Source organism: Heloderma suspectum, chromosome 6, assembly GCF_057233095.1.
Source record: "Heloderma suspectum isolate Gila_16-S chromosome 6, 16-S_ref, whole genome shotgun sequence".
NCBI classification, from domain to species: Eukaryota; Metazoa; Chordata; class Lepidosauria; order Squamata; family Helodermatidae; genus Heloderma; species Heloderma suspectum.
Window position 1 is genome coordinate 93,518,983 of NC_139463.1, and position 23,611 is coordinate 93,542,593.

The window sequence follows — 23,611 nt, forward strand, 5'->3', positions numbered from 1 at the left end:
ATGATAGGCTACATAAATATATACGTAGCCTATCACGAACAGAGCAGGGACTCTGTTCCTCAGAGCAGGGACGCAAATGGCGTCCGCTACGCTGGACGCCATTTGCGTCTGCAGACTGGCAGCGGATGGAAGTCCGGCTGCGGACAGGCCCGGCCGGTGGCTCCACAGACTTGCTGTGGAGTGGAGCCAGCCAGGGAGGATTCCAGGGGGAGAGACGGATCGCCTCCCCCGCCCACGGACCCCCAGGCAGAATGGTGAGTGGGGTTCGTACACCCCTAGCTCAGCCTTAGATGGCTGCCACTGCCTCATGCTCCATTGCATTAGGAAATGAGAGCAAGATCTCCACCACTTCCATGACCACGACACACACACACTGTTACTGTCAGCAGGTGAGGGAACCACATTTGCATTACAGTTGCAACTGTCCTGTGCTCATGGATTTCAGACTCTCACAATAAATATCCATCTGGAAATGCCAAGCAACTCCCCGAGGTATTCATTCTAAGCCCCTTGGGTTGGAGTCAGACTAAGTTCATTGCACTGAAGTCCCCCTGAGTTCAATGGGAACGACATTATAACTAACGTTTAGTATTGAATTAAATGGGATCTAAGTGCAACTAGCTTCATCTGGATCCTACCTAGGGATGTGCGAAAGTCACTTACCTGGTCTTGTAGCTTGCTTCGCGGTGGAGGGGAGGCACTTCGCTTCTTCCCCCGAAGTTCAGGCCGGGGGGGGAGGCTTCCCGCCTCGCCCGGCTGAAATTCAGGCCAGGGGGGAGGCTTCCCACCTCGCCCGGCCGAAATTCAGGCCGGGGAGAAGCGCCCCGTCTCCTCGGCCGCGAACTTCAAAAGAAAAGTAAAAAAAAAAAAGCCCCGTGATAGGCTACGTAATGATTTACGTAGCCTATCACGGCTAGATCTGCAAAGTCAGCCGAGATAGGCTACATTAATCGTCACGTAGCCTATCACGGGTGACTTTAAAAAAAAAAAACGTGTACGCAAATGGCGGCTATTTGCGTTGCCCTTATTTTTGCCGTAGTCTACATAAATCTTTACGTAGACTACAAGGACCAAATAAGGAACGCGAATGGTGGCTCCCTATGGGGGCCGCCATTAGCGTACGTACGCGCTTTTTTTTTTTTAAAGTCACCCGTGATAGGCTACGTGACGATTAACGTAGCCTATCACAGCTGACTTTGCAGATCTAGCCATGATAGGCTATGTTAATCGTTACGTAGCCTATCACGGGGGCGTTTTTTTTTTTTAACTTTTCTTGTAATGGCGGCGGCAGCCAGTCGAAAGACCGGCTGCCGCCCCTGCCCCTGACGAAGACCTGCCGAACTGCCGCCGGGACCCGCCGCCGAGAGCGACATTCGTGAAAGGTAAGTCCCATGCGGGGGGGGAGGGGGGCGGGGGGTGACGGAGAATTTCTCCCCGAACCTTTGGAGGACCGAATGCGTTGGCACTCAGCCCCCTGAAGTTTCGGGGAGAAATTCTCCCCCATCCCTAACTATCCACTCACAATAAACTGAGAGAACAGACTTGGGAATCAGTTCTTCAGTTGTGGCTTTAGATTTCTGCCAAGGAATCATTACCTTCTGCGACCCCTGAATTTCTCCAAAGGGATAACCATTGCCCTCTATGGGTCCCTGAAATAATTTCCCAAAGAGATAAACACCAAGGTGTGTGTGGGGGGATCAACTCTGTGACACTGAATCTGACAAGGACCAACACACGGCTGTAAACAACAATGGGGAATAGGCTCACTAAATATTTCACATATTGTATGTCATAGATAATAGGACTGTGCATGCCCCCTCCCACCCCTGATCCAGCTTGGAAGCCACTTCAGGGCTTCCAAGGTGGGCCTGATTCAGCTTGGGCTGATTCGGTGGGGGGGCTCTGACTCTCCTCGGCCTACGAAGCGGAAGAGCGAAGCAGATATCCAAATCCCACTTCACACACCCCCACGCACACACAAACACGCACTGCCCTGACCCCAGCTCCTTACCTGGGCCTTTGTTCTATAGTAGAGGTCACCACCAGTGGAGCCACCACTGCTGGGGGAGCTGCTGGGGAAGGCATTGCCCGGGAAGGCATTGCCCGGGAAGGCATTGCAGGGGAAACCGCTGCCCATCGCAGCCCGCCCACTGCCGGTTCTGCCCTCTTTGCAAGGAAGGAAGATCAGGCCATTGATGGGAGGCACCGGCCACCTGTCAAGCCTCCACAGACTCCTTCCTTGCATGGAAGGAGACCATGCATATTTGGCAGGTGCAAGGGAAGGAATCGCCCGCTATGGCACTCCTCCCTTCCTTGGAAGGTGGGGAGGGAGCCCGGTTGGAGGCGGACTCCTGCCTCTGCTCAAGCCTTCACAGATTCCTTTCTTGCAAGGAGCCTGTGAAGGCTTGAGTCAGGTGGCATAGGTAGGAGTCGCCCACCAACTGCGCTTTCTCCCTTCCTTGGAGGGAGGGGAGGGCATCCAATTGGAGGCTGACTCCTGCCTCTGCTCAAGCCTTCATTGGTTCCTTGCTTGCAAGGAGACCATTAAGGCTTGAGTGAGGCCATTGGTGGAAGCTTGCAATGAGGGCAGGCTGCCTCCACCGCCATCATTGTCACTGGGGGAGCTGCTGCCACTGCCAGCTCCTAGGCCCTCTGGACATGCAAGGGCAGCTTTCTTGTTCCGGGGAATGGGGGGAGCCATTTTTTAAAACGGTGACTCCCTGTATTTTCGGCAATACAGGGAGTCACCATTTTAAAAATGGCTCCCACCATTCTCTGGGAAAAGATGGCTGCCTGGTGCACATCCAAAGGACCAGGTAAGGAGCTGGGCCTGGGTAGCAGCAGTGGTGGTGGTGTGGAAGCTGGGCCTCCGGATCCCTCTGAAGCACATCAAACCTGATCCACCTCAGAACACTTCATGCTCCCTCCATCTCGACTGAGAAGTGGCCCGAAGAGGCCCAAGGCACCCTGAGTCAACTCAGAGTTCAGGATTTGGGCTGAAGTGGTGCACAGCCCTAATAGATAAGGTTCATTCTAAAAACAGATTAATTGATAATAGGTTTTGTGTCTCTCATCCGGTGTGGACAATAACATGAGCACCACAGCTTCTCAAAGAGTTCCAGCAGATACCACTAGAGAAGAATTCTGAAGTCATCTAAACTGACAAAAGATTGTATGGGATTTCAAGGGGTCTTTATGAAAGGAAACCACAGGAAGGGATAGTGGGCTGGTGAAGCATAATAGTTCTGATTTCAACAAATATTATCCAATCTTCCTAATAAATGGCTAACTTTGGGAGTGTTTGGGAACATTGGAGAAAAATTATACACAAATCAGAATGGCTGCTGGAAGGGAAAATCTCAAAAAACTAATGCATACCAACAGATCTCAGTTGCCAACTATACCAAAAGTCACAGACACTAACATTGGTCAACATTTTCTCCTTATTAGCTTTTCCTTATTCTTTATCTCAGGCCTGAACACAATAATGTAATATTTGGGAGAGAAAATGCAACCCAGCAGTCCAGCACAGGAGGCTAAGATAGAGAAAACTTCCACAGCCACCATGTGTTTTCCTTTGGTGCTCAGGTGGGATGGAACAAAGGATAACCAAACACCGCAAAAGACCAACATGCTGAAAGTGATGAACTTGGCTTCATTGAAACTGTCAGGTAACTTCCTGGCAAGGAAAGCCACTGTGAAACTCACCATTGCCAGAAAGCCCATGTAGCCCAGGACACAGTAAAACATCAATACGGACCCCTCATTACACTGCAGTATAATTTCTTCTGTCACTGAGTGGAAGTCAACATCTGGAAAAAGGGGAGAGGTAGCCAGCCACACAGTACAGATTCCTGCTTGAACAAGGGAGCAGAAAAGAACTATGGAGTTGGCCAGTCCCTTCCCTACCCACTTCCGCATCCCAGATCCCGGTTTGGTGGCCATGAAAGCCAGAACCACAGTGATGGTTTTTGCCAGCACACAAGCAATGGCCACTGAGAAGATGATGCCAAAAGCAGTTTGTTAGAGGAGACATGTCACCTTCTGAGGACGGCCGATGAATAGCAACATGCAAAGGAAGCAGAACAGAAGGGAGATGAGGAGTGTGTAGGTGAGGTTTCGATTACTGGCTATGACTATGGGAGTGTTGTGGTGCCTAATAAATGTTTCTAGCACCAAACCTGTAATCAAAGTAAAGAAAAAAGCAAAAAAGGCTAAACTGATCCCCAAAGGTTCTTTGTAAGACAAGAAGGTGATAACCCTGGGAATACACAAATCGTGGTTTTGATTTGGATAGTATTCATCTCTGCAGTTATAACAGTCAGGCATGTCTGAAAAAGACAAAGAAAAAAAAATGATGTGGTCTTAATAACTCACAAGCATGTCACAAATCTCACCAACATAGTGTAAGTGTTCCTTTCACAGAGGTAACATTTCCTCCTATTAAATGTGGCATCAGATGGTGGTGCCATGATTATCCATCATTAGATACTGAGTATTGCCTTTGAATAATTAGCTATCATTATTATTATACATATACCTCATACACACATATTAAATGCAGTTGCCATTTGTAGCGTTCCTATAGAACACCTGAATAATTTTGAGGGTGTCCCCCACTCCCCCTTGAGCATTTTATTCAAATGTTTCAAATGCATACCCCTTCCCTACTCCTTCTACAATTGGAAAAAAAAAGGCTTCCATTTGGGAAGTGGGGAGGGTGACCGGTGTTGTGCAGGCTCCCTTGCTGCCCTGAAACACTTCTTCTTTGGTTAAAATGGTGTGTGGGGTGTTTTAGGGATGTACGAATCTCACCTTTTCTGCTTTGCTAATGGCGGCCGTCCTGCAGCCGCCATTCGCTTCCTCCTATCAATAGCCGTGATGGGCTACTTACGTAGCCCATCATGGCTAACGCAGGGATGCCATTTGCGTCCCTGCGGAGGCTGTGATAAGCTACGTAAGTATTTATGTAGCCTATCATGGCGGGGGGGGGAAACCCAGCGTACGCAAATGGCGGCAGCTACCGCCATTTGTGTACGCTGGGGTTTTTCCCTCTGCCGCGATAGGCTACGTAAATATTTATGTAGCCTATCAAGGCTCAATACAGGGATGCAAATGGTGGTGGCTACAACAGCCACCATTTGCATCCTTGCAGGGTGCCCAGTGGCCGGATGTCCGGCTGCGGGAAGCTGGAGCCGGCCAGTGGCTCCGCAGCTTGGCTGTGGAGCGGAGCCGGCCGGGCAGGATTCCGGGGGGAGGGACGGAGCGCCTCCCCCCCACCGTGGATGCCCCTGCGCAGAGCCAGGTAAGGGATTCATACATCCCTAGTCTATGTAAATACTTACGTAGCCTATCACGGCAAGCAAAAAAATAAACCCGCAAACACAAATGGCGGCGGCTACGGCGGCCACCATTTGCGTTCCTTATTTTTCTCTGTTTTATCCTACATAAATATTTATGTAGGCAATTATGGTGAAATAAGGGAACCGCAAATAGCATAGTGGGCGCTACTTGTGTTCTTTTTTTTTCCCGCCATTTTATCCTACGTAAATATTTACGTAGGCTTATGCGATGAAAAAAAAGGAATGCAAATAGCACTAGGGATGTACGAAAGGGACTTACCTTGTCCCGCAGCTTGCTTCGCGGTGGGGGGGACGCGCTTGGCTTCTCCCCCCGAAGTTCAGGTGAGGGGGGGAGGCTCCCTGCCTCGCCTAAATTCAGGCCGGGGGGGAGGCGCCCCACCTCACCCGGCCGAAATTCAGGCCGGGGAGAAGCGCCCCGTCTCCCCGGCCGTGAAAGAAAAAGTGGGGGAAAAAAAACGTGATAGGCTACGTAACAATTAACGTAGCCTATCACGGCTAGATTTCCAAAGTCAGCCATGATAGGCTACGTTAATCATCATGTAGCCTATCACGGGTGACTTTGGAAAAAAAAAAGAAGTGCGTACGCAAATGGCGGCGGCCCATGGGCGCCGCCATTTGCGTTCCTTATTTTGGTACGTCTAGACTACGTAAAGATTTACGTAGACTACGGCGAAAATAAGGGAACGCCATGGAGGGTCCGCTCCATGGGGATTCTGCACTGCAGAATCATAAGTATTTACGTAAGTATTTACGTAAGTATTTACGTGGCTTATCATGGCTATGATGAAGAACCGAATCGTGCCCGCAGGGCGGCCGCCATTCACAAATCAACATGGACGGCAGCAGGTAAGTTCTCTCTTTTGTGTGCCTTTGGGGGTTGGGGGCTCCGTCCCACGTGCCTTTCGTGGGTTGGGGGGGTGGGGGCTTCATTCCGCCTTGGAGTTCGGGAGGCCGAATACACTGGCATTCGGCCTCACAGAGATCCGTGATGGAATTCTCTGACATCCCTACTGAAATCTGTGGCAGAATTCTCTGCCATCCCTATGTTATTTTCTTCTAGGGGATTTAGGGTGTCGAAGACATTTTCACAGCATTCTGAGCATTCACTGCTTTTATTAAAAAAAAAAGTAGAAAAGAATAAAGAAAATTAGCATACATATGCTGAGATTCCAACAAGAATCTTGTAGGGAGGTTCTCCTCAAGCACATTCAAAACAAAGCTTCTATACATTGAATGAACAAGGCACCGTCATGGCTAACACTGATTGGATACAGAACACTACAGAGGCATGACAATTTGCATAGCAATTTTAGATTGGTTCACATATGCCATATAGGAAAACAAGAGGTCTTCTTTGCCAGTGTGATAGACAATTCCTGCTATTCTGGTTCTGTCCGGTTATGCATGTGGTTTCATGAATATTCCCTTCCTGTCTTTTTCTCCCAGAGTTCCTGTCTCCTTGCCTTGCTACAGGCAGAGTGAGCTAATGGCATTTTCTCTCACAAGGGGCTTGGTAGAAAACCCCAAACCTCAAGCAGCATATAGTGTTATGAAGTTCATTGCAACTCTCTGTCAGGAGTGACTCTGGATTTTATGGTTTCTATGACAACAGTGAGAGTCTCTGAGCTGATATCTGCTCCCCTGATATCAGAGTGGGGCATGGCACACTCTGGATTTTAATTGTTTTTGTTTTTTCCAGATGGGACTATGGTGATCTTCATGTCTGCATGTCTGGTGGCCCTGTCAAAGCTATTTGCCCAAATCTGTAATGGGGAGATGGCCCACACAATAAACACAATTGCCCCTGAATGTACTCTACCACTGGTAGACCACACAAATTGTTTACAACTTAAACTCCTTACATCCACACATTTCCTTGGTCTTTCAGACCTAAATCCAGATGGGGAAAATGGAGTGCCTGTGACCAGCAAAGATGCCCCATGTCACCCTGGTCCTGTATTACGTTATGAAGCATTTGAGCCTTACTGTATTGCTAGAGGAATCCTCCTTTGAGTTGACCCATTATTATTTACTAATATTTTACATTTCTATACCACCACCACCACCCCATAGCTGAAGCTCTCTGGGCAGTGTACAGAAGTTAAAACATTAAAATACAATATACAAAGTTTAAAAGCCATTTACATAAAAGCATATAGACAATTTACACAAACAAACAACATATAACTAAAAGCAACTTTGAACAGTCAGCCATAACTAAAGACATATCCAGGAGTGATTAAAACTCATCATGTGCTGCCAAATGCCTGGGAAAAGAGACAGGTTTTAACCTGGTACTGAAAAGATAACAATGTTGGTTCCAAGAGGACCTCGTCAGAGTGCTCTTTCCACAGATGGGGGCCACCACTTGGGAGGCCTGCTCCCTCGTTGCTGCCTTCCAAGTGTCCCTTGGAGGAGGCACCTGGGGGAGGATCTTAGATGCTGAACATAGAGTATGGGTAGGTTCATTTCAGGACAAGCGTGCCATCAGGTATTGTGGTCCCAAGCTGTGTAGGGCTTCATAGGTTGAAACCAGCACCTTGAATTGAGCTCAGAAGCATATATAGGCAGCCAGTGCAAATGGGCCAGAGTTAGTTTTATATGTGTAGACTTTCTACACAGTTATCAGTCTGGCTGCTGCATTTTGCATGAGCTGCAGCTTCAGAGGCAGCCTCACATAGAGTACATTGCAGTAATCTAAATTGGAGGTTACCAAAACATAGACAACTGAAGCCAGATTATCTCTGTCCAGGTAGGGGAGTAGCTGGGCCACCAACCAGAGTTGGTAAAAGGCAGTCCGTGCCACTGAGGCTACCAAAACCTCAAGTGACAAAATGGTTCCAGGAGGACCCCTAGCTATGGACCTGTTCCTTCAGGAGCAGTGCAACCTCATCCAGAAAAGGTCGAACACCCTCCACCCAGTCAGCAGAACTACCCACCAACAGCATCCCAGTGTTCCGGACTGAGCTTCAGAATATTAGCCCTCATCCAGTCCATTGTCGCAGCCAGGCACTGATTCAGCACATCCACAGCCTCCCCTGAAGAAGATGAAAAGAAGAAATAGAGTTGCGTGTCATCAGCATACCGATGATAGTGCACTCCAAAACTCTGGATGACTGCACTCAATGGTTTCGTGTAGATATTGAACAGCATGGAGGTCTAGGGATGGGCGGATTCCTTACCTTCCGGTCCATGGGGAATCAGCCCGTGGGGGGGGGAGGCGATCCGTTCCTCCCCCTGGAATCCTCTTTGGATGGCTCCACTCCACGGCAATTCCGCAGAGCTACCAGCTGGCTCTGAAGCACCAGCGCTGTAAATGGCTGCATTTAGCTTAAACTAAGGCCTTTATGGCCACAAATAGCATCCTGGATGCCATTTGCTTCTGCAGTCAAACCCCTTCAGCCAGCGATATGGCATGGTGGCCATACCGCTGGTGATCCGGAGCCAAAGGATCCGGCTGCAGAGGATTCCACGGGGAGGAAGAGGTAGGGATGTCAGAGAATTCCGCCACAGATCTCGGTGAGGCCGAATGCCAGTGCATTCAGCCCCCTGAACTCCATGGTGGAACAGCCTGCCACCCCCCCCCTGCGGATCCTCCCCGGGACGAGACTTACCTGGGACGGATATTCCGGGCGGTGGTGGCTTCAGCAGCGGCAGCTGCAGCGGCTGGTCTTCCGACCGGCTGCCGCCGCCGCCATTTCCAGTCTTCTTAAAAAAAAGAAAAAAAGACGTGATAAGCTATGTAAAGATTTACGTAGCCTATCGTAGCTAGGTTTTTATAAAAAACATGACATGATAGGCTACGTAAATCTTTACGTGGCCTATCTTGGATGGGTAGGTTTAAAAAAATATCAAAAACGTGCATACGCAAATGGCGGCGGCTATGGCCACCGCCATTTGCATTCCTTATTTTTGGCCGTCTTAGTCTATGTAAATATTTACATAGACTATGACGGTGAAAATAAAGGGGAACGCAAATAGCGTAGCGGGAGCTATTTGCGTCCCTTTTTGATTTGCCATTTTAGCCTACGTAAAGATTTACGTAGGCTAAAACGGTGAATCAAAAAGGGACACAAATAGCGCCCGCTACACTATTTGCGTTCCTCTTTATTTTCGCCGTCATAGTCTATGTAAATATTTACGTAAATTCAGATGGCCAAAAATTAGGGATGGGCGAAAGTCCCTTACCTGTCCTCGAAGCTTGCTTCGCAGTGGGGGGGAGGTGCTTCACTTCTCCCCCCAAAGTTCAGGCGAAATTCAGGCCGGGGGGGAGGCGCCCCGCATCGCCCGGCCGAAATTCAGGCCGGGGAGAAGCGCCCCGTCTCCCCGACCGCGAAAGAAAAAGTTAAAAAAAAAAAAAAAGTGATAGGCTACGTAACGATTAACGTAGCCTATCACGGCTAGATTTCCAAAGTCACTGTCTTCTCAAACTGACCTTCCAAGTAGAAGTGAAACCACTGCAATATAGTGCCTCCCACTCACAACTCTGAAAGTCATCCCAGAAGGATTGTTGATGGTATCGAAAGCCACCAAGAGATCAAAGAGAATCAACAGGGTCACACTCCCTGCTGTCTCTCTCCTGACATAGGAGAGACATGCATCATACAGAGCAACCAAGGCTGTTTCCATGCCAAAACAACCCAGCCTGAACCCTGACTGAAATGGATCCAGATAATTGGTCCCATCAAAGAATGTCTGGAGCTGTCTTGCAACCACCTGCTGAAGAACCTTGCCCAGGAATGGAATATTTGCAACCAGTCCATAATTATTAGGGTTTTCTGAGTCTAAGGAGGATTTCTTCAGGAGTGATCTCACCACCGCCTACTTGAGGTGGCCCAAGACCACTCCCTCTTGTAAGGAGGCATCAGTTACCTCCCTGACCCAGCTGGCTGTTCCCTCCCTATTAGTTTTTATAAGCCAAGAGGGGCAAGGATCAAATATGGAAGTGGTTGCACAAACCTGTCCAAGCACCTGTCCACTCCCTCAAGCTGTACCAGCTGAAACCCATCCAAGAAAACTAGACAAGGCTGTGCTTAGGGATGTATTAAAGTCACTTACCGTTTCGCAGATGTGATTCGCGGTGGTGGGGGAGGCACTCCGTCCCTCCCCCCGGAATCCTCGATGGGGGGGAGGTGATCTGGTCCTCCCCCCTGGAATCCTGCCCAGCTGGGTCTGCTCCACGGCAGCTCCGTGGAGCAGCCGGCCCGGGCTGTCCGCAGCCGGAGTTCTGGCCATGGACGGGCTGCTGTGGACTCAAATGGCAGCCGCTACAGTGGCCGTCATTTGCGTCCAGCCAGGCTGCTGTGATAGGCGACATAAGTATTTATGTAGCTTATCATGGCAAGCCCCCCCCCAAAAAGCATACGCAAATGGTGGCCGCTACGGCGGCCGCCATTTGCATTCCCTATTTTTTGCCATTTTATCCTATGTAAATATTTACATAGGCAATTACAGTGAAAAAAAGGGAAACGCAAATAGCGTAGTGGACGCTATTTGCATTCTTTTTTTTTCACTGTTTTATCCTACGTAAATATTTACATAGGCAATTACGACAAAAAAAAGGGAAATGCAAATAGTGTAGTGGGCGCTATTTGCGTTCTTTTTTTTCGCCGTTTTATCCTACGTAAATATTTATGTAGGCTATTACAGCGAATATAAAGGAATGCAAATGGCGCCCACTATGCTATTTGCGTTCCCCTTTTTTTCACAGTAATAGCTTATGTAAATATTTACATAGGCTAAAACTGAAAAAAAAAAAAAGGAACGCAAATGGCAGCCGCCGTAGCTGCCGCCATTTGCGTACACGGTTTTTTTTGTTTGGTTGGTTTTTTGCTTGCCGTGATAGGCTACGTAACTATTTACATAGCCTATTACGGCAAAGGCAGCTACGTAAATGGTGTGGTGGCTGCCATTTGAGTCCGCAGCAGCCAGCCAAGAGACCAGCTGCCGCTGCCACCCCTTCCACCCCTGCCGCCGGAGCTGCTGCCTCCGGAACATCCGCCCCAGGTAAGATTCGTCCTGGGGGAGATTCCACAGGGGGGGAGGGAGGGAGGCCGTTCTGCCATGGGTTTTGGGGGGCCGAATGCCAGTGCATTCGGCCTCACTGAAATCCGTGGTGGAATTCTCCACCATCCCTAGCTGTGCTCTGGACACCACACCTGATTCAGCAGCAGTAAAACTGGAGTCTAAATCCAAGAGGATATTTTATCTTGGAAGTGCCTAGCCAGTGCATTACAGCAGGCCTCAGATGGGTCCATGGTGTCCTTAAGGCCAGAATGTAATAGGCCCCGGACAACCCTAAAAAAGCTCTGCTGGGCCAGCAGCCTGTGGAAAATTGAATAGAGGCAGTGATTTTTTTTTCTTGCCCCTCTCACTGCCTTTGAGTATACCTAGCCATAGGCACACACCAGACTTTTATTGCATCCACCAGGAGTTTTTCTCTACCTGCACTCAGGCTGTCTCCTATTTTGTTTCATCATAGAATCATAGAATAGCAGGGTTGGAAGGGGCCTAGGAGGGGCCTATAAGACCATCGAGTCCAGCCACCATTGCTTATTTTTGAAATAGTCCCACCGTGCCCCCTACACAAGCGGGCTAATAAGCTACTGTGCATCGCTTATTAAGCTACTGTGCCTTATTTATTTATTTATTTATTTATTTATAATATTTCTTGGCCACCTTTCAGGGCAGAAGCCATTCCAAGGCAGCTTACAGCGATAAAATACATTTAAAAATCTGACCCACCCCCCTGCCCTTTGTCCCACTGCAGTCCTCCTGCCCAAGTGGTGTCACTCTTTCACCCATTCATTACATCACAGCAGGGGTTACAAGGAGCAAAACCCCAGTGTGCACCAAAAGGGAGTTGCAGCCTGGAGGTTTGCAAGATTGGGACCACGCTTCACACACACTCAGGAGGCACCTGATGCACCCTCAAACCCCTGTGCAATTACCCCAGAGGAGGGAAAATCCCGGGTGCACCAAGAAGGGGGTGGCAGCTATAATACCTTGGAGGTTGCAGGATTGGGACAAAAGTTCATAGGCAGCCTCCCCTAGTTGGGAAGCACCCAACGCACCCACAAACCGTCAATTGCACATTTCCCCCCATAGCCATTGATGGCCTAGTTGCCTTTAGTGTTCTCAAAATTGCTAAAGTGCTATAACGCTTTAGTGCTAAAGTGGAATTGCACATCCCCCCCCCCCAATGCTGGCAGAACCACTTCTGTTCTCAGTCCCCATAGGATGGCACCCTTAGTTTGCTGTTTCATTTTAGTTTGAAAGCAACTGACTTGGTTGCTAAGGTGTTTAAAGGAAGCTCTGTAAAAGGGGACTATCCTTCTCCACATACAAAAGCCATAAGACTGCCTTCTTACATGGACTGTCAGGATACGCCCTAGCTGCCTCTTACAGTCTATTCCAATAGCCAACTCAAGACACAGACAAAAGGATTCTTTTCAAGGCTTTAATCCTTTTACAACTTAATGACTCTTTCAGATGCTAATCAGCAGCAACTAAGCAAAGAACAGCCCTGAGGAAAGATAGCAGAGTAGCCTAAGCTCCAGGTAAGGCAGTTGGTCCCTGTTTGAAGGAGAATCACGGGAAGACCCTGAACTTATGAGATCCTCCCTCTTTCCCTTGGGTCCTTGGGACGTGACCGTTGCTTGCGTGCCAAATGAGCGCTACACCTCCTTTCTCCTCCCTCCATCTTTCGTCGTTCCCTGCGTCGGCGCCGAGCATCCAACAAGCCCCCCTCCAGCGCTCTCCCATTGCCAGGGTCACGATCTATCTCAGGAATGCTGGCAGGAGGAATCTCTGACAGCTGCTGTGCCTGTGAGAGATGAGTGAGCTCCTCTCCCACGGATTGCTGATCCTCCTCAGAATCAGAACTGCTCTGGGGCTCTCATTGGCTCAGTTTCCACCCTGACATGGGCAGACAAAAGGACAATAAAAAATACCCTTGACTGGTGGTGGCTCTTCCTCTGAAGAATATAGAGAAGAGGGTGCCTTGCAGTTTGTCCTACCTCACAGAAATGCCCTAATCCTGGCTCCAGCTTGTCTGGCAAAGGGGGGGGCATTGTGGGTGGGTGGGGTGAGAAGACATGGCTGGGTGCCTATTGGGTACCCCCCGCCATGGCACCACCAGGCAGGGGAAGGGCTGGCAGAGCCCTCTTAAGCTCTGCGCTCCTCCCAACCTAGCTCTCTCGGGGCTCCCTCCTGCCCCCCCTTAAGCAGTGTGGGTTTATACCAGTTGCCCTTTTGGGAGCCATGTAGGAATTTTTGGCTCACAGTTCAGTTGGCCTTTTACTGTGTGTCTTTTTGCCTACTTCACACTATTATTGGGGTGGGATGCATCCAGTAGGCAAATATGGTCCAATCTCTCATAGGTCACTTTTCAGTTGGTGGCTAGGATGGGCAAAAGCAGAGAGAGATTAGGGATGGTGTTCTGGCAGAGGCACCTGATGGTGACAGGTGATGCCTGAGGCCCCCCGAACGGGTTGTGTGGCTCGGCGGGGAGATAAGGGTTGCCTGGGAGACCAACCCTCCTCACTCACCCAGGTGTTTGGGCAGCACCAGGAGGGGATGACAGGGGAGGGTCTACCTCCCCCAGAAGGGGCAGTCCGGAAGGGTGGCGAGATCAACACCACCCTTCAGGCTGGGTGTGTTTTCGCCCATGAAGTGCCAGCTAGTCACTGGCACAGTCAGGTGACCTTCCTACATATCTCTTTGCAGATATTTTCAATGAACGTGGCCCAAATTTCAGTCCAAGCCTTGTTGTCTGACTCTTCTTTGACCCATCTCCGCTCGCAACAGTTACACTGTATTACAGGTGAACTGCATGATCAATCTGAACAGTGTATTTCTTACCCTTCTTGCTTGAAATCTTCCCTTCTGGGCATGAGATGCAATCATAGCAGCAAAATTGTTCCCCCTCCTTCATTTTCTTGCTATAGCCAGGATGACAATAGTCATTACACAGTGAAAGAGGCTGTGCCTAGTACATTAAGGAAAGAGGAGAATAAAAACCTTGACACTGTTGAGTTTACAATCCTAAGCTGCTGGAGATATTGGATATATTTCAAAACAGGCAAAAGAGACAAAGGGACGTATCTATACCTTGTATCATACCAATACGATCCCATCATGGTAACACTATATCCCTCTTGTGCATTTATACTTTGTGGCACACCAATGACATCTCTTGAGGTATTTTGGATAATAGGGAATAAAACGCAGGAAATAATGCTAGAAAAGTGGTGTATGCAGTGTGTAATGTGACCCAACAGCTATCAGTGCACTTCAATTAGGGATGTACAGACTGTGTAAAATCTGCTCTGTCTGTGTTTCGCGGATTGTCAGGTGCCTTTCATTCCATCATCCGCCCACAGACAGATGCAATTATTTTTTTCTGTCATTTGGAAAAATACAGAAATAATTATGTAAATATTTACAATAGTAATTACATAAGTATTTACCTAATTTTCCTCAGTACGTAACATTTAGAGTATTGTCCCCCATTCCATTCAACGTTTCCTCAGCAGAAACGTACGTATTTTTCGGCAGATTTATATGTGTAAATTTCAGGAAAGTAAAAAAAAAAATCATCTGAAAGTCCATGGACTCTGCACAGCCTGAGGGGTCGCTCTGCAGAGGATTCTGCAGAGTGGATTCTTAGAAATCTGAGCTCATTTTAATCATCACAAATTTCTCCAGCATCTCTAACTTCAATGCTGACAAAACCACTAGTGTAGTTCTAGCCAAAGGATTCATCCTTTGCCACCAAGGTAATGTCTGAAATGGTAGGACAATGCTTCCATTTTTATTTTTTATTTTTTGTCACCTGACTGTTAAAAGAGAGTGACAATTGGGTGAGAAGTGACATAGGCTTCACATTACAGTGTGTAATAAAATTACAGGACAGTAGCATCCATATCATTGCAGTAAAATGTGTTGAGATTATAGAGCAGCCTTCCCCAACCTGGTGCCTTCCAGATGTACTGGGAATTGTAGTCCAACACATCTGGAGGGCACCAGGTTGGGGAAGGCTGTTACAGAGAGTGCTGAAATCAACTTTGCACATCAGGGTTGAGAATTAGTGTTCACTCAAACCTGGAATATTTTCTAAGCTGCCAACAGCTGTATCTTACCTGGTTAAACCAGCTGTGCCATGTTATGGCATCCTCATTGATGGTGAACGCTTGATCTGGAGGAGTCTGGGGATCCACCCTCCCAACTTTCACTCTATGAAAAGACTGGTTTGGAGAAATGATGATCACATCAAATCCAGCTACTAACTCCCCATTCTGGTCAAAGGAAATATAGTCCCCAGCACTGTTGTTAAATGAGATTCCTCTCAGAAAGTGATGGAGCTGGGTTGAAAAGGCAAAGGCAAATGTTTACTAAAAGTCTGCACTTCAACAACACTGTGCTGCATATTTTGGACTGCATTATAGAAATATACACTCTAGATTAATTATATATTCATTGCTCAGAACTCAGACATGCTTGAATGATTTATAATGACTCTTCTCATATTTTTAGTCTACTTTCAATTCCTTTTGGTGTGTCAATTGAACTTTAAATCATTCTGGGGGTCTATTTCAGTACTCTTATTTAAAATAAGCCCCCACACCGAAACATATAAATAATGGCCCCTTATATAGAGAGGGTACTCCGTGACTTTGGTTATCCACACAGTATAGAGGTGTCTACGTGTACATGCACACTTAGCAGAAAACTGGAAATAATGGCTCTATCATATTTAGAGTAGACCCAATGGAATTAATGAAATTTAAGTTAGTCATGAGTAACTTAACACTCATTGACTTCATTGGGACTACTCTAAGCAAGACTAAGCCTGGATCCAAACCATTATTAATGGTGTGAATGCAATTAAGATGCACAATTTTCTCATGGAAATAAGCTAAGAGAAGTAACATGCTCCCCAGAACTCTGGAGGGAGAGGGGGAATTTAACTCCTCTCTCTGCCACAGTCCTGACCAAAGTCAAATCTCACATTTGCCCCCAGAGAGCTTCTTTTTAAGTATAAATACAGCATCAGAAAGGTGATGGGGGGGGACTATGGGAGGTGGAGTTACACTTTCTCTCTCCTCCCAATCATCCACATGCACAGCTCTACCCGCTCTCCCAGTTTAAACCCTAATGCATTCAGACAAACACGTGGATAAGGCTAACATAGCTGGGGGCAATCTGGGAATGTTGACTGAAATAGATTGGGAAGTGTGTCTTTTCCTTTCTACCAGATGTTTCCCAAGGAAGCCCTTCAGTACATGGTGAAATTGTTTTAAATTGTTTAACTGGTTGTTAAGTTTGATGCTTTCACATATGAGAATGTTCTGTCCATAACCTGCCAGAACTGATGTTTCTGAAACTTCACTCCCCTTCCATTTATTCTTTCTCTGTGATTGGATCGGGATGAGTACATGGCATGTAAAGCATGGGCCACGGCAGAGGCAGCATTGTAGATGCTGTAGCTGTGGCTAGTCATTCTCATTTCAAAAAAAGATCCAGGAAGGTTTTCCAGCTTTTCCTCCCCTGTGCAAACATCTCCATCTACTTCACCAGCAACTGAACTTAGGAATATGCAGCCAAATGCCTGTTGCCAGAAGTCACCAATGAAACCATCTTCTTTGTTGCTGGAAGGGTTTCTGGTCTCAACAAACTGTTGAAATTCTGGTAGATAATTGGAATGAATTGTGAAGGCAATAGTGCCATGGAACATGTCTATATCCCAGAATCTTTGGAAGGCCATTGAAATGAGCTCTATCTGGGCTGTCATTATCCACACCTTACATTTTGGCGTAGTTGTCCCAGGCACAACTGCTGATAGATATACCAGCCATCTCAGATAAAACATGGTATATGATTCTCCATAAGCCACCAATACATTGGCTTGGCTATCCATCATTTTATCATGCATTTTTCCCCCGATATCAGTATGTCATTAGTGTGAGTGACAGATGTCATTTCACGGATTCTTTCTATGAAGGCAAAACAGATGCCATGCTCATAAAATCCTGACAGCACTGTTTGTACAATCTTTCTCCATTGTCATCATTCATGGTTAGGACCCCAATCCACATCCACCTGAAATGCAGAAGCAAAGAGAGAATCCCTGCATATTGGTGGGCTTCATTAGGGGCCATCTGGTAGAAAGGTAGCCCTGGGATTTTATCATTCATCACCGGAGCACAGCCATATATGAGCTAAAGAGAGATATGAAGAAATTGGTTGGGAAGAGAATAACAATGAAAATATTTCTATTACAGTTTCAAGTGTTCAATGTACTTCAAATACATTATTATTTTTTTGCTCCCATACTACAGATTTAATGTTGAGACTAAGATAAGAGTGGGAGGTGGTAGTTCAGCAAGATCAAGGGAGAAAGGAGAACTGCATTAGGGACCACTTATAGCAAAGAATCCTGTTCTTTATCAACAAGATCCCAATCCAGAGTTCACACTGTGTTTTCAGTTAATGTTTAAGTGAGGCACCTGCAATCCTGGATCCACATGGGAGCCCTGCTTTTAGGGGCCTCTAATTGAACTGGGGTGAGAACAAAGAGAGATCTCACTTCCAGTGGGTCCGCCTCTTTGGCCCCACCTCCATCAAAGTGCTGACTGGCTCAGCAGTCCACTCCTGAAAGACTTCTCCCCCAGAGGGGATTCAGCCTCTGCTTGCACAGCTAGGGTTTTCCCCCCACTGTACTATATTTGGGAAGGCGATGATGCCACAGTTGTTCGACTGCTCCCCACCAGCCTTTTCTCCCTTCGCTTCTATTCTGCACACCTCCACAAATCACCACCAATTTGGTGTAAGAGGGGAACTCCTCTTGTAGAAAATGTATTCATGCAAGAGACCTTCTTGAAATGCAATTTCTTATGCAGAGTCACTTTCCTCTTGTGAAAGTGCAGTGAACACTTTAACTGCAATGACAGTAATAGAATGGGTCATGGGATGGTGTCATTGTGTTTTTCTAGATTACACATTCCTACATTTCATTCATTGAGAGACCTGGGGTTTTCTCATTCATCACTGGAGCAGAAATATACTTGAACTAGAGGATGTTAATAGCCTTGTGCCTTGTTATGTTTAGGGGGATGGGGGTGGAAGAAAAATATATCTACCTATTAATAATATAAGAGGCATAACTGGATGCCACTGATCAGCACCTTATATCTTTTCCTATTGTTAAAAAATGCTAGCTTTCTAACAACATTTCAGGGAAAGTACTATCAGTCACAGCCACAGCCATATTTCTGCTAAGCATGTTTACTTACAAGTAAATCCCAAGCTGAAGAGATATCAACACTATGCACACATTAAGTAAATCTGCAAATGTTTTATAGATTATAATGTTCCCCTGCACAAATGTGCAAGAAAGCATAAATGTTTGTGTGTGTTCCATTAGGGGATGGAGTGGTTCATTAACAGTTTGAACACTGTATTTTTCCCTTTAAATAATAGTAGTAGTAGTAGTAGTAGTAGTAGTAATACTATGCTGATGGTCAAGTTACACAACACAGACCTTGCTTACTCATAAGTAAATCCCACTGACTCCAGTAGGATTTACTCCCAAATGACTGCAGACACTTGCATTCAATATGACAGTAAGTCTTCAATGACTTATTTTTCATTTGGTTGATCAATGAAATTTCTGTCTGGAGACAATGGCGATTATCCATCTCTCACTACATTTAATGGAATATGTAATATCTGCATGACTGACCTATTATTATCACCACCACCACCATCATCATGTCTATACTGCCCCATAGCTGAAGCTCTCCGGGCAACTTACAGAAGTGCAAACAATAAAATACAATATAAAAAGTTAAAATCCATTTACATAAAAGCACACAGACAATATACATTAACAACATATAACTAAAAACAACTTTGAACAGTCAGCCACAATTAAAGACACATCCAGGGCTATCATAGGTATGTGACCATACACATGATACCATTTTATACAAATTAAAAGGAAATAGAATTTCTCATTTAATTACTGGGGTCCAATCGAGACTTCATATTGTGTTTTCCAATCATGTTTGTGTGTACTTTAGTCTTGCATTAAGCCTTCTTTGAATCCAGGGCCAATGACAAGAGTTGGGCACATTCTGAGGGCCCACATACCAGTGGCAGGCGGGCTTGCTTTCTTTCTTTCTTTCTTTCTTTCTTTCTTTCTTTCTTTCTTTCTTTCTTTCTTTCTTGAATTTCTTTCTTTCTTGAATTTCTTAATCACCCATCTGGCCAGTCACCCGGCCACTCTGGGTGATGTACAGCAATATAAACAGTTTTAAAACAGTAAAATTCTACTTTAAAACATCATATTTCTAAAAATACCCTAACCCACCCCAAATGCCTGCCTGAACAACCGCATTTTTAATGTGTGGTGGAAGCTCATTAAAGAGGGTGCATGGTGGAGTACCCTAGGGAGGGAGCTCCATAGAGTGGGGGCCACCACAGAGAAGGCCCTCCCCCTCATCCCCACCAGCCTAGCTGTCCTGGCTGATGGGACAGAGAGAAGGCCATCCAAGGCTGATCTTGTTCAGCGGCCTGCCTGGTGTTGCTGGAGGCGTTCCTTAAGATAGGCTGGGCCGGAACCATATAGGATTTTAAAGGTCAAAACCAACACCTTGAATTTGGCCCGGAAAACAACTGGTAACCAGTGCAACTCCTTCAGCACCGGAGTGATGTGATCATGCCGGTGGCTGCCTTTAATCAGGTGAGCCGCTGCGTTCTGTACCACCTGCATCTTCTGAACCATTTTCAAGGGTAACTCTACATAGAGCACATTACAGTAGTCTAGACAAGAGGTGACCAGGGCATGTACTACCAATGGGAGCAGATAGTTGGGAAGGTAGGGGCACATCCGCCGTATCAGATGGAGTTGGTACAGCACTGTCCGGCTCACAGCTGACACCTGAGCCTCCATGGACAGCTGGGAGTCCAAAATGACCCCCAGGCTGCAGACCTAGTCTTTCAAGGGTAGCTATATCCCATTCAACACAAGGTCAACATCTCCCAACCTCCTCTGGTCTCCCACCAAAAGTACCTTGGTCTTGTCAGGGTTCAGCTTCACCTTATTCCTCCCCATCCAGCCACTCACCATCTCCAGACTTTTGGACAGGGATTCTACGGCCAACCTTGGTGAAGATTTAAATGAGAGGTAGAGCTAGGGTTGTATGAACCCCACTCACCGATCCACCTGGGGGGTCCGCAGGGTAGGGAGGCAATCTGTTCCTCACCCCAGAATCCTCCCTGGCCAACTCCACTCCATGGCAAGTCCTCAGAGCCACCAGCCGGGCCCATCCACAGCAGGACTTCCATCCGCTGCCCTGCCAGTGTGCAGAAGCAAATGGAGTCCAGCGTAGCGGATGCCATTTGCATCACTGGTCCTTTCAGGATAGGCTACATAAATATTTACATAGCCTATCACGGCAAAGAGCAGGGATGCAAATGGCATAGCGAATGCTATTTGTATCCCTGCTCTTTGCTGTGATAGGCTATGTAAATATTTATGTAGCCTATCACGAAAAGACCAGGGACGCAAATGGTGTCTGCTACACTGGACGCTATTATATCTGCACACCAGCAGCGGACGCAAGGACTCAGCAGACGGACCTGGATCCAACTGGTGCCAGGTAGGGTCCGTCCGGGACAAAGTTCTTGGGGTGGCAGGGGAGAATGGTCCATTCCGCCATGGGCTATGGGCTCATTGGAGTCCATGGCAGAATTCTCCACCACCCTAGGTAGAGCTCTGTGTCATCTGCATATTGATGACACCGCACCCCAAACCTCCTGATGATAGCCCCCAGCAGCTTCACATAGGTATTAATTAGCATCAGGGATAGGATGGAACCCTGTGGCACCCCACAAGTGAGCGGCCATGGGTCCAAAACCTCCTCTCCCGGTGCTACCCTCTGGTACCTGCTGGAGAGGAAGGACCGGAACAACCACAATATGGTGTCTCCAATGCCCCACCCCTCCAGGTGGTCCAGGAGGATCCCGGTATCGGTTGACGGTATCAAAAGCCACTGAGAGGTTGAGGAGAACAAGGAAGGAGCATCATATCATCCACCAAGGCAACCAAGGCCGTTAATGGCAACTGTCCCTCCTCTTCACCTTTGCATCCTGCTTGTTCATCTGCATCTTGCTCCGGCCCAGACAGCAGTGGTGGTGAGTAGAAGGGGAAGTAGGTGCCACCACCTGGTTTCTCACTGTCTCTCTTCCTGGGGAGCAATGAGGTGATAGCAATGATGATGATAAGGAGGAGGAGGAGGACCAGCAGCTGGTGACAATGGTGGTGAAAATGTAGACATGATCACTCACCACCCCTTTCTCTTAATACTGAAGCACTGTAATATTTTTCATCACAAGTTCAGTAGTTGCTGGATCCATTCTTCAATTTCTATTTGGCCATGTAAATCTTGTATTCCCACAGAAATTACTATGTGCACATACAGCTCAATTTAGGCCTGTTTTTACTTGTGTTCCATGTGGTCCTTTGTTGTATACTGGCCCCATATGGGGTTGTGCAGATGTCTTCCATATTCCCACTAGCCCCTACCCCATTCATCAGGATACAACTTGTGCAAACTCTTGAGACCTTTTGCTGTCCCATGCATCAAACTCTGTATCCTATTTGCAAATGTCATTGTTGTTGTTTTTGTTCGTTTGTTTTCATATCGACTTTCCTAGAATAGCATGGGACATGGACATGTTAAAATGGTTCCAAAAATGGTCCCAGTAATTTATAAGTTGGTTCTCCATAATGAACCATATGTTGACTAAGGAGAATGAAACCCTGCACACATTTGAAAATGTGTGTGACAAAACTGAGACTCATAGTTCATGTGTATGCAAGAGATGCTCTCCTTTCTCAGATCCATGGCTACACCCATGAACCAGGTTTTTTTATGGCGGGGATCTCCTCAGTCAGGAACCATAAACAATTGGGTCTGAATCTCACAGGAATGTCTACCTATTTATTCCATCTCTGTCTCTAAACTACAGAACCCCATTTGGAAAGAAAAAAAAAAGGTGTTAACTTTGTTAAAGTGTTAACTTACTGTATTACACACACACACATCCCACCTGTGGAATCTTGTAGATATCCAAGATAATTGACACATGAAGGGAGGTTTGAGAGTCTAGTCCCCCAATTACAGCTGTCAGGGTATTCTGCATGCCACATTTGTAGCTGGGGACAAATTTCTCTGATTTTGATGTAAGTTGTATTGCAGCATATTAGGCCCACTTTGCAGTGAAATAGCTGTCATAGATGTAGAAACCCAAAGTGATATTGGGTAAGAGCTGTGGGTTTTCATTCATCTCTTTTATGGCAAATTCCAAGGCCAGGATATGCTGGTAATTCTTAGTCACTACACTGGAAGAAAAGATGCATAAAGAAAGTACACTGAAATTGAAAATACTTTGCTACGAAGTACAGAAAAAGTAGAGATTATCATTAAGGAAAATGAGTTTTCTTTTATAGAAAATGCATCAATAACCAAAACCAGTTTTAATGTCAGAAATGTTTATAGCTTGGTTGAGAGATTTATATTTTACATAGTAATTATTTTTAGAATGAGAAATAGAGAGGACAGTTTATGGAACATAAGGTGAAAATAATGTTAAAGAATAATCTCGGAAGCTAAGCAGGGTCAGCCCTGGTTAGTTACTTGGATGGGCGACTGCCTGGGAATCAAACTTCCTGCATTGAGCAGGGGGGTGTTCTCGATGGTCTTGTAGGCCCTTTCCAACCTATGATTTTATGATTCTATAAGGCTTGCTTCTGAGCCTGTACAGAGTTTTTTGTCCCATAACCTTGGGTTCAACAAAACCTTAACTGCCAATGAGTCAGTACACTAAATGCAGACTTTCCACATCTCTTCCCCTGCCCCCTAATCTCCTTCTGAATACAGGAGATTAACCTTCCAGATCAGGAATAAATTTGAGACAGGTTTGAGCCAGACCTGTTCATGTTTGAAAATAAGCCATATATGCCTTTCACAACGAAGTGATGTTCAACGTGTTCTGGAGGGGGTTGCACTCCCCCTAAAGGATCAGGGTCATAGGTTGGGGGTGCCCTCGAATCCAGCATTGCCACTTGAGGCACAGGTACACTTGGTAGCACAAAACAGCTTTTATCAGCTTAGGCTGATATACCAACTATGTCCTTATCTGGATGGAGATAGCCTAGCTACAGTTATCCATGCTCTGAA

At 46.7% G+C, this 23,611-nt stretch overlaps 1 pseudogene; it reads right to left on the reverse strand.

The window, feature by feature from the left end:
• Positions 1-3,429: 3,429 nt before the first annotated feature.
• LOC146341864 (vomeronasal type-2 receptor 26-like) lies at positions 3,430-17,157 on the reverse strand (annotated as a pseudogene).
• Positions 17,158-23,611: the final 6,454 nt, after the last annotated feature.